This window comes from Prionailurus viverrinus, chromosome A3 (genome assembly GCF_022837055.1).
Source record: "Prionailurus viverrinus isolate Anna chromosome A3, UM_Priviv_1.0, whole genome shotgun sequence".
In the NCBI taxonomy this organism is placed as follows: Eukaryota; Metazoa; Chordata; class Mammalia; order Carnivora; family Felidae; genus Prionailurus; species Prionailurus viverrinus.
This window is the reverse complement of record NC_062563.1, coordinates 76,578,135-76,589,549: the sequence shown is the minus strand read 5'-3', so window position 1 is coordinate 76,589,549 and position 11,415 is coordinate 76,578,135. Positions and strand designations below refer to the sequence as shown.

The following is an 11,415-nucleotide window of genomic DNA, read 5'->3' as shown; positions in this document are numbered from 1 at the left end:
GAAGCCACTTTTATTTAATCCAGTACCTACTAACATTTGTCAGAATTGGTGATTTTTTAACCTTTTTTTTTTATAGCACTAACTGTTCTCAGATCTCCAGCTTTGTTCCCTGGATGTTAAAAAGATACATGGTCACTTTGTTAAAATCTTTCTTTAAAAATCCAGTGTAAATGAGAATCATCATCATCTCTATCACCCTATTCTTTTCCATCTAACGGTGTTTCATTTCAATATGTGTTGGAACTCTGATTTTTCTCACTAAAGCTCAGTTACTAGTTCAGGATTATTACTTGGCTAAGTAAGATTTCTTTCACTAAAAAGTTTATATAGCAATCAAAATTGAATGCTAATGAGTTGCATAGCTGTGAATTCCCTTTTCTCAAAGAACCATGCCTTAGGAGTCAACCCTTATTTCAGAAAATGTTTGTAAGATGATCTTTAAACCTTGGTTAAAATATATTCATTCTCTCATGTTATTTTGCTGAGTTCTGTGTTTGAAGGCAAATAGGATTTCTATACAAACTTCCCAGTTTTTTCAGATCATACTTAAGCAATATGATACTACAAAGTGATACTACAAGTTCAGTTGCTGCTGGAATCATTAATTAATCCAACATCTTGGGAAATTCATTCTTAGTTCACTGAAGGGCTTCCTGTTGGTGGGAGGTATTTTTCCATGTCACATTTTCTCATCTTTGTTGATTTTAAATCTGGTATTTTAGTAACTAAAGACATTGAGGATGTTTGCAGGTAATAGATTGAATAACAAAGCTAGAGAATTGTGGGTATTTTTGGTTACTTTTTACTAACGGTTTTACAAATCAATTTCATTTTTTCCCTATCTATGTTCAGTTAATAATTTTAACCCAGGCTGTTACATTTTTCCTTAGAAATACTGTGAAAACATAAGGGACTGGGATTTTTTTTTTTGATATTTGGAAGAAAAAATTTGATGATAAAACAATATCAGAAGCAATTCAAGTTACAATTTTACAGGATTCACTGTACTGAAAATAAAGGAACACACTTTACAAAGATTTTGTTTTAAAAGTGGTTTAGTATGATAATTCAGTGGTCATTTCTTAGTTTTAATCAATATTCCATACTCTAAAAACATCTGGGTTTTGTAGGTGAACTAGCTGGCTTAAAAACTGACTTAAACACTTCTTCAAACCTGATATTTATTTATTCCTTCAGATCCTTTGCATTTTGATTTCGGGCTGATTGAGAAAATCCCTAGTACCTGTTCTTAGGTCATCGTTAAGTATATCTAATAAATCACCAAGTGCACAAATCTTTATGCTGGATTTATTATTTTTTTTCTGGAAAGTCAGACTGTGTTTTCTAAGGAACATGTACTGTGTGGATTTTTCTGGTGTCTAAATCCCAGCAACTAGGGGTAATTCTGAGTATTTGCTTATGCCCAAATCCCTAAAGAATTCTTGTATCTTACTCTTCCATAATGGATATCTTCTTAGTCCAGCCTAAATCCTCCCTGGCAATTTGCATCACAGGAACCCCCACATCTGTTGTATAGTAGGGTTGAATCCAAGGGAATTAAGCTCTCCCCTTAGGAGCTATTGCTGTCATTCATGCTACACAGAGGGGGGGCATTCCTGCCTTCTCTCTAACTCCAACCCCATTGCCTGGCCAGGAGAATTATTCTTAATAGTGTCTGATCCAGAAAATTAATTAACTATTTTAATACACAGTGCTTTTTAAATGTGATTTGGAACACTATGGCATCATCTAAATTTAAATCTAAATCTTTCAGTAGGAATTTTAATATGGGTGTTGTCTGATGATTTTTGATGAGATGAATTTTGAATTTTATTTTGAAATTATCTCTTATTTTAAGGAAAGGAAATCTGTGGGAGAATCTGTATTTACTTCTTTTGCTGATTACAGATATTTGTCATACTATACTTTTGATTATTTATTTGCCATGTTCTACTCTGGATTACTTCATCATTGTCCTTGTGAAAAGTTTATAGCTTATTTCTTCCAAATTATGTGTGTCAGAATTGATTTTAAAGTAACTTTTTAGAATAATTTTTTTGAGTGAACTGCTTTCATGCTAAGAAGTTAGAAAAATATATATATCGAAATGTCCCATTTAAGATACAATGAAAATACAAAATATCTTGACATATCATTAGCAAGAAAAAACACGTGGGAACTGGATAATGAAAATGGTAAAAGTTTGCTGAGACCTAAGAGACAATTTTATCAACTGAAGATGAAATATATTAAATGTTGCCTTTTCTTCCCATAATAATTCATAGAACTGCTATTACTTAATAAAACCACAGTGAGTTTTCTTTTTTTAATTTGCCATAGTAAGTCTAATATTTATCTCTTAATGAGCAGGGGCAAATAGCCAATACAATTGTCTTATAAATTATAAAGCTAGAATACTCATGACAGTGTCATTTTGACAAAACAATGGAAAAGAAGGAATATCAGGACAGATTCAAATATGTAAAACTTTATTGTGTTGGTATTATAAATGAATGGAGGAAGGTTGGATAGTTAAGAGGTGACCCAGGGACAATTGCTTAACACATATGGGGATAAAATAAATTAGATCCAGCCTCACCTTGTATCATATGTCAGTATAAATTCCATATGAGTTAAAGAGATAAATGTAAAATAAAAATATGAGATCTCTGGAAATTATAAAAAATAGAGTTGACTGGCTAATTTAGTAATGAGGAGTTTTAAGCATATAAATAATTTTAAAAATCACAAGGGAAAATCCATAGATTTGACTACATGAAAAATTAATAATTTTTGAATCACAAAAACCAATACCTGGTAAAAAAATAAATAACCTAAAAATACTATTAGCAGCAACTATTTCAGGTGCTTTTCACCTTTATGGACATAGAACTTGAAGGGGAGCAGATTTTGTCACCCCAAAATATGCCACTTTGGCATGACAATTATTTTGAGTGAAAGGCAATCAATCAAAACTCAGCAGCTGCAGGAAAAGCTCTTTACCTCCTTATTCAACTACTTAAACTTACATTGGAAGGATGCCTGTACCAGGAAGAAAGCTAGTACCAGAGATCCCTTTCTACCTAAGAAGCTTATCTACAACAGGGAAACTTCTGCTTTCCAAACTTCCCCTCTTATCTTTCTATAAAAGTTCTTTCTCCCCTCTGTGTCCCCAGATCCCTACCCCTTTCCTTAGTCCAGGATGTTATATATACCTCAATTAGCTGGCAGCTTCTAGAGTCTTATATTTATAGGGATTCTGTACATATGTAATTTTGTTTGTTTTTCTCCTGTTAATATGTCTTACATCAATTTAGTTATTAGACAAACTGAAGAACCTAGAAGGGAAGAAAGGAATATTGATTTTTCCACTATAGACTCTTAAGTTAATAAATAAAATTCAAATTGGAAAATGAACCAAGAACAAGTTTTAGATGAGTCATAAGAGAAGAAATTTTAACATAGTTAAAAAAAGTTAGCTTAACTGGAAATCAAAATTATGCACCCATTAATACACCACTCAGAATTAACCAAAATATTTTGGTGAATATTCTTCTAGTCTTTGTGATCTGTCATATCGCTATCTACCCATTAGCTGATTTATTGATTTATCTATACATATATCTACTACCCTGTATCTAACTTTCCATCAGTTTAGCCCTATCCACTCGTACATAAATGTGACATGTACTTGATAAACATATTTTTCTAAAAGGGATCATACGGGACACATTGCTTCTAGCTTTTTTCCATTTATTATATTTTTAATATCTCACCATGTTATTATATTTTCTTCTGCAACATGTTCAATCTTTGTTAATATTACAGTGTGTGGATATACCATGACTTACTTGACCAAGTTCTCCTACTGGGTATTTACGTTGTTAATGGTTTTTCAGAAGAGATTGCTGAACATCATTGCACACATCAGATTATTTCCTAAGGGTAAATTTGAAAGGTTGGATTTGCAATATGCAAATATTTCAGGCTTTTGTTGCATGTTCCCAAGCTGTTCCTCAGAAAGATTTGAACTTTTACCTTTCCACCAGCAGTGCATCAGAGCAATTATTTCTCAAACTCTTGGAAGCATTAATATAGTTAACATTTTATGTAAGTTAAATAGATTGGCAATATCTTATTATTCTTTCACTTTGCATTTTTGTTTACTAAAGTGATAAACTTTTTTATGTGTTTATGGCCATTTTCTTCTTTTGTGAAATTTCTAATCATGTCATTTTTACCCATTTTCTATTGATAGTAATCTCAGTATTGATTTTTTAAACAATTAAAAAAAATTTTTTTTTCAACATTTTTTAATTTATTTTTGGGACAGAGAGAGACAGAGCATGAACGGGGGAGGGGCAGAGAGAGAGGGAGACACAGCATCGGAAACAGGCTCCGAGCCATCAGCCCAGAGCCTGACGCGGGGCTCGAACTCACGGACCGCGAGATCGTGACCTGGCTGAAGTCGGACGCTTAACGGACTGCGCCACCCAGGCGCCCCGATTTTTTAAGTTTATTTATTTATTTTGAGAGAGAGGTAGAGAAAACATGTGAGCAAAGGAGGGGCAGAGAGACAGGGAGAGAGGGAGAATCCCAAGCAAGTTCTGCACTGTTAGCACAGAGCCTGATGTGGGGCTCAACCAATAAACCACAAGATCATGACCAGAGCTGAAACCAAGAGTCATTTGCTTGACCAACTGAGCCACCCAGGCACCCCAGTATTGATTTGTTTTACATTTGTACTCAAATTAAAAAATTAAAAATAAATAGAAACTTAAAAAAACATAAAAGTTATGTTGATATTTAGGGTAAATATGCCTTGAGTTATGTAGGTGTTTTTTAATATACAGAAGTTTTTTAAAAAGTTCAATCAAATCTGTCAATTTTTTTCTGTATAATTTCCACTTTCAGTGATGTGATTATGAACTCCTAGCAGATATCAGATCATATTAACTTAACTAAAATGAAAGAATATTTTGATTCATCTATTCCATTTTTCTGCAAGTTTATAGTTGAATCTTTCATTATGGAAAGCATGATGAATGGAATATTTTATCATAAAGCCTTAACGGAAAACTTGGGACCACTTGATTTTTAATTAAAATGAATTCTGTGGAAAGATTATATTATAAATATGACTTCCCAGTGACTTCTCTTAGTACTAAAAATTGGGCTTATTGGAAGGGTTGAATTATACTAAGATCTTACAGAAGTTAGATATAATTATTTTTAATGCTAATGTTTCTGTGCATAGAATTTTTTGTGTATACAATTATTCTGGGTTTGAATAAGTAACAACTCCCCTGGGTTTTTGTTTTGGGAGGTAATTTTGTTCCTGAACATTTAAATTTGGAAGGTTTAATTTATCCTGAAGATTCTGCTTTGATTTTAGAGGAGCAGATCTATATTGGTCAGGTGAGAAAAATCTCAGGAGCTGAAAGAAGGGGAGTTAAGTGATCGGTACTGAATAAGTAAATTGAGAGCATATTATTACTGCTATGGATTAAAAGGTCTTATTTGGGTTCCTGGACCCAATTCCAACGTATGTGTGAGGGCATCCAGCACAACACCAAGCAGTCTTTAGAAACCAGCAGGGTATTCTGAGAATTCAACTGAATTCTGACATTAATTACCCATAGATAGCACCATATTCCACAGGTTGAGGGCTCAGTCCTGTGCAGTACCGTCCTCCCCAACCCCACCCCTGCTCCAAACCACCACTTCAGACTCTAGTCTCCAGTCACAAGCCCAGGCTGTTGCAGGAGCAGAGAGAAGATCCCAAATGGCTCTGAGCAGCCCCACCACCACCACCGGCAGAGTTACACAACCCAGTAGGAGCCGCAGATGCCACAGCAAGCCCCAGTTACCTTCACTGTGACCATGAGCAGGGAGGAGGACACCCAGCAGCGCCTGCTGCCCTGCCCTCAGGAGCTGCAGACCCCAAGCCCAGCACCTCTTCCTCAGAGTGGTGTGGGGGGTGGAGTCCAGGGAGCCTCATTTTGGGTGGTGCCTGCCAACTGAGATAAAAAAGGCTTTGCAAGGAAGATCTTGGGAATAGTTAAATGGTTCAATGTAAGAAACGGATATGGTTTCATGAACAGAAATGACACCAAAGAAGATATATATTTGTATACCAGACTTCCGCAAAGAAGAATAACCCCAGGAAGTACCTTCTCAGTGATGAGGGACCATAAGGCAAGCTGGGGGCCAAGCACAAGCCAGCATTACCACCCCTGACCCCACCCTGAGATGGGAAATGTGTGACATTCCTCAGGCACTCCTGGCTGCCCAAGGACAAAGGAAAGGACAGAAAACAAATGGTTAAACTGATAGAGTAGTAAATTATAAGAAAAAGGCAATCTTATCAATAGCCTAATCTCCAAAAACCTATAGACTCAGTTTCCTGGAGTGCCAACGTCACCCTCCCCTCCATAGTGATGTGGGGAACAAAGGCAGAAGGAAATGGCAGAGAAAATTGAATTTCCTTATAACCTGCAGCCCATTGGCAAATACTTGAGGCAGGCAGAGTTCTCCAGGAACTCCCTACTGTCTTAATGTTAATGCTTTGTTGGAGAGAAAAACAGCCTTAGTTTGACAATAGCTAGGCCTCCAGTAATCTGTGAATCTTTAGCATATGAAAATATCTTTGTAAACTTCCCTTTTGACTTTACCTCCTCTGGCCCTGTAGTATATAATGAGCCACTCTTCACAATCCCAGTTAAGCTCTTCCTGCCCACGGTCCTGTCCCTGTACTTTAATAAAATCACCCCTTTTGCACCAGAGACGTCTTCAAAACTTCTTTCTTGGCCATCAGCTCCAAACCCCATGAACCCCATTATCACCCCAAAACCTCACCATCAGCATAGGAGACGGAGAGACTATAGAGTTTGATGTTGTTGAGGGAGAAAAGGGTGCTGTTACAGCAAATGTGACAGGACCTGGAGGAGCTCCAGAGCAAGGCAGGAAATACTCAATAGACCATAACCTTTAAGATGCTCTCCATGTGGCAGGGGTCCTCCATAAAATTCCCAGGAGAATTTAGCAGAATAGGGAGAGTGGGGAGAAGAACATGGGACAGGAAAATGCTCCCGAAGGCTAGGCCCAACAGCGTTGCCCTGCTGCAGGCAAGGGTTCCCAGTTTATACCATACAGAGACCCTGTGCACTTCAACCCACCACAGTATCCCAACTCTCCTGTGGAGGGAAGGGTGATGGAGAGAGCTGACAAACAGAGTGCAGGGGAACAAGGTAGGCCAATGATACAGAATATGTATCAGGCTACAGACCACGATCCTGCAGGGGTCCTCCACACCAAGGACAGCTAGAGAGAACAGCAATGAAGAAAATAAGGAAAATCAAGGGCATGAGACCCAAGGTCAGCAGCCACCTCAACACAGGCACCTCCAAACTTCAGTTCCCAACACGGACACCCAGAAAACCCTAAATAACAAGATGGTAGAGACAAAAGTAGCTGATCCAGCAGATGAGAATTCGTCCCCTCTGGAGGCTGAGCAGGGCCCAGCTGAGTAAATGTGGGCTTACCACCATCTGGTTTAGTCATCCAACAAGAATTGAATATGAAATTCCAACAACAAATGAACAAAAGATTGGAGCTGAAGACCATGGCTTGCTTTTTGCCCATTGACTACATTAATAGAACTATCTGCATTATCTATTCAGCATGGGGTTTTTATTATTTTTACCTATGGACATCTGTCTTTTTGGTAATGACAAAAATTTTTTTATTTTTAAATAGAAAGCCTGTTTTTTCTCAATACACCTCTAAAGATTTTTAAATTGTTTCATATGTGGTCAAGCTGAGATTTTTTCAGAACCTCATTTTTAATTTCTTTTTTTTTAAGCTGCACTGATTTTTTTAATGTTTAGTTATTTATTTATTTTGAGAGAGAGAGAGAGAGAGAGAATGAAGGTAGAGAAGCAGAGAGAAGGGGAGAGAAAGAGAGAGAGAATCCCAAGCAGGCTCACATTGTTAGAGCAGAGCCTAGATGCAGGGCTGAAACTCACAAACCATGAAATCATGACCTGAGCGAAATAAAGAGTCTGATGCTTAACCATCTGAGCCACCAGGCACCCCTTATTTTTAATTTCTAATAAAAGTTTGCAACTTGATTTTTTTCAAAAAAGTCAACAAAGGGCAAGTGCCTGTTAATAAAGATCTTAAATATTACTAAATAGTAATAATAATAATAATAATAATAATAATAATAAATTTCCTAGAGCAGTTCACAGAACTCAGGAAACCCATTTACTAACTATATTATTGCTGATTTATCATAAAAGGATGTAACTCAGAAACAGCCCCATAGAAGAGATGTGTAGACAAGGACACAGAGCTTCTATACCCTTTCCATGCCTCCAAGTGTCCCTTTTTCCCAGCACCACCATTTGCACATCAACCCTGAAGCTCTATGAATTCTGTCCATTGGGTTTTTTGGAGGCCTTATTACATAAGAATGATTGATTAACTCATTGGCCATTGGCAAATGATTTAACTTCCAGCTTCTCTCCCCTCCCAAGAGGTCAGCAGGGACAAGACTAAAAGTTCCAACCCTCTATGACAAGGTTGGTTCCTCTGGTGACCATCCCCACCCATCCTTAGGTAATGTAGGGGTTTGCCTAAAGTTGCCTTGTTAACATGACAAATAACACCTTTATGGCACTCAGCACTTAGGAAATGCCAAGAGTTTTAGGAGCCTCTGCTGGAAATGGGGACAAGGACGAAAAATAGACATTTCTTATAAATCTCAATATCATAGAAGTTTACTCCTATTATTGGGGAATTTACAATGTAAAGTTATAATAATCAATAGGTTAGTGAGGAAGCACAATCAGTATGCTTGGATTGTTTTTTTTTCTAAACTATACAATTCTTCCCCTCCATTTTACTGGACATTTGTGAATTACTAGCCAGCCTCATGTGTGTTTGCTTTTAAAAGAGTATGAGTATCAATGTTCTAGCACTGAAAACAGTGCATTTTTATTGCCTGGATCCTTTTAAAAATGAAGATTAGATTCAGTAGATTTTGTTTAAGGCCTGAGATTCTGCATTTCTGTCAAGTCTCCAGGTGACATCACTGTGCTGGTTCATGGTCTCCTCTTGAGTAGCAAAGGTTGAGAAATCTGGATTGATTCTTCTGGTTCTGTATAAATAGAGTAGTAGGCAAATGCATGAAATAGTAAAATTTCAATACAGTGCATAGTTGAACACTTTGAGGATCAAGTGAAGTCCATTATCTTGATATTAAAGGATCATGATAACCTGTAGGTTTCAATTAGATGATGGCAGCTGTTTTCTGGAGAAACAGGTGGGACAGACATAATGGGGCTGGTTTGAGTAATAAGGTCTTCTTTTTTCCTTTCAACTTCATTGAGATATAGTTCATATACAATGCATATAAGTATTTCTTGAGCCTTACATGGATATAAATTCTTAGCCATCCAGTGTTAGAAATAACCAGCATTGGGGCGCCTGGGTGGCGCAGTCGGTTAAGCGTCCGACTTCAGCCAGGTCACGATCTCACGGTCCGTGAGTTCGAGCCCCGCGTCGGGCTCTGGGCTGATGGCTCAGAGCCTGGAGCCTGTTTCCGATTCTGTGACTCCCTCTCTCTCTGCCCCTCCCCCGTTCATGCTCTGTCTCTCTCTGTCCCAAAAATAAATAAACGTTGAAAAAAAAAAAAAAAAAAAAAAAAAAAAAAAAAAAAAAAAAGAAATAACCAGCATTAATAAGGAAACATTCTGAGCCACTACCAACTCTATGGAACTAAACAATGTTTTTTTCTTTTTTGCTACTGATCTGCTTCCTCTGATGGGAGTTAGCAAGAAATAGCACTATGCATTCCTAAGCACACCTTTTCTTGGCTTCCCTTCAAAGGAGAAAGTGAGTATAAGGTTGGCTCTGAGCTTTTCTGGAACCCTTCACGTGGGGTTGGTAACACAACACATCCAAAAGAACCTGGTAAGTCAGATCAAGGATTTGTGCTGAAAAGCAAGGGGCAAGCAGAAGGATGACAGGAGCCAGAGCTGGAGGCTATGGGTGGGGATGGATCACCCAACAGATGGCCAAGGTCCATGAAAGCAAGAGCACATGCCAAAGCTGCAGTGGGTAGGCTGCAGACAAAATTTAGACCTTCAAGACTGACTTGTATTCATCGTTTGGGCACATGTGTGTTTTTTACCTGATTAAAACAATAAATCATGTTCCATGTAGAAAATATGGAAATAGAAAATATAAAGAGGAAAACCTATCATTAAATCATATCATCATCATAATATTGCATAATAATGTAATTGTATCACTGTATGTATAGTTACATCCTTTTTTAAAATTACCTTTTTTCAAATATTTGGTGAGGAGATGAGGTCTTAAGTGTTATGAGGTATAGAATCCTTCAAGAACTGAAAGTTAATGACATATATAAAAACTGGGTGAGTTCTATACATCTAGAGAGAGAAGCCTGGTGCCTCACGTCTCTGTGTTCCATCTGTCATAGGCATTGCTGAGAGTGCTATTTGGAGAGAGGCAGAGACACATCATTCAGGGCAGTGTTTAGCTGCTAGCCCAGATTTTGCCAAAAAATTCTTGACTCCATTTTTGCCCAGTTTAGGGTCTCAGACTCAGCTATGTATTTGATATAGAATAATGAACAATTTTGAAACATGTTTGGCTATGACTGCATTAGAATAGTAGTTCATATTTCTCTTTTCTCAAACTAGCAAATATCATACGGAGTCCAGAGAAAAGTTGACCAACATGTCTAAAAGAACAGATGTCCTTAACCAATGCTTTATTCTCTTAGAATATTAGCTGCAAAGGTAACATGATCCTTCTCAATATTTTTGTCATATTTGGATTTTTTTTGGCTGTCCATGAAAATGAGTTGTTGGTATTATTTGTGATCTTTGATATTAAAGGAAAACAGTATTTTGTAGACTTTGAATCTTTTCTTATGTTTTACAGTTTATAACGAACATTTTTAAAAGCGCCAAGCTAGGTTAATGATCAAACTGCTAAAGAATGGCTCCACAGGATGCCTCACCTCTGAGAAAGACATTTTGTGCTAAATTTATAAGGTTCTATTTTGTGGAGCACCAAAAAGGGTCATTTTCAAGTGAGCAACCCTTTTAATCTCAATTTTGCCATCTGAAAAGCACTTAAGTATTGCCCAGTTCAAGGGCATACATTATAGCCCATCCCAGGTAATATAATTCACACTATTTCTCGAATACTACAGTGTATGTTCTTTCCTTTGAAAAAAAAAATTATACAATATATCTGATGACAGACAGGTCCCAGTGCAAACTTTACTACAGATGAGAGATTACTGTATAGTTTCTTGGAATGCACGCTCTCAGAGGGCAGCTGGGGAAGATGGATGTGTCTTCTCAGTTCTTT

General features: G+C 37.1%; 1 pseudogene; it reads left to right on the top strand.

The window, feature by feature from the left end:
* The first annotated feature begins 5,847 nt into the window (after positions 1-5,847).
* On the top strand, positions 5,848-7,532 carry LOC125162937 (Y-box-binding protein 1-like; annotated as a pseudogene).
* Positions 7,533-11,415: the final 3,883 nt, after the last annotated feature.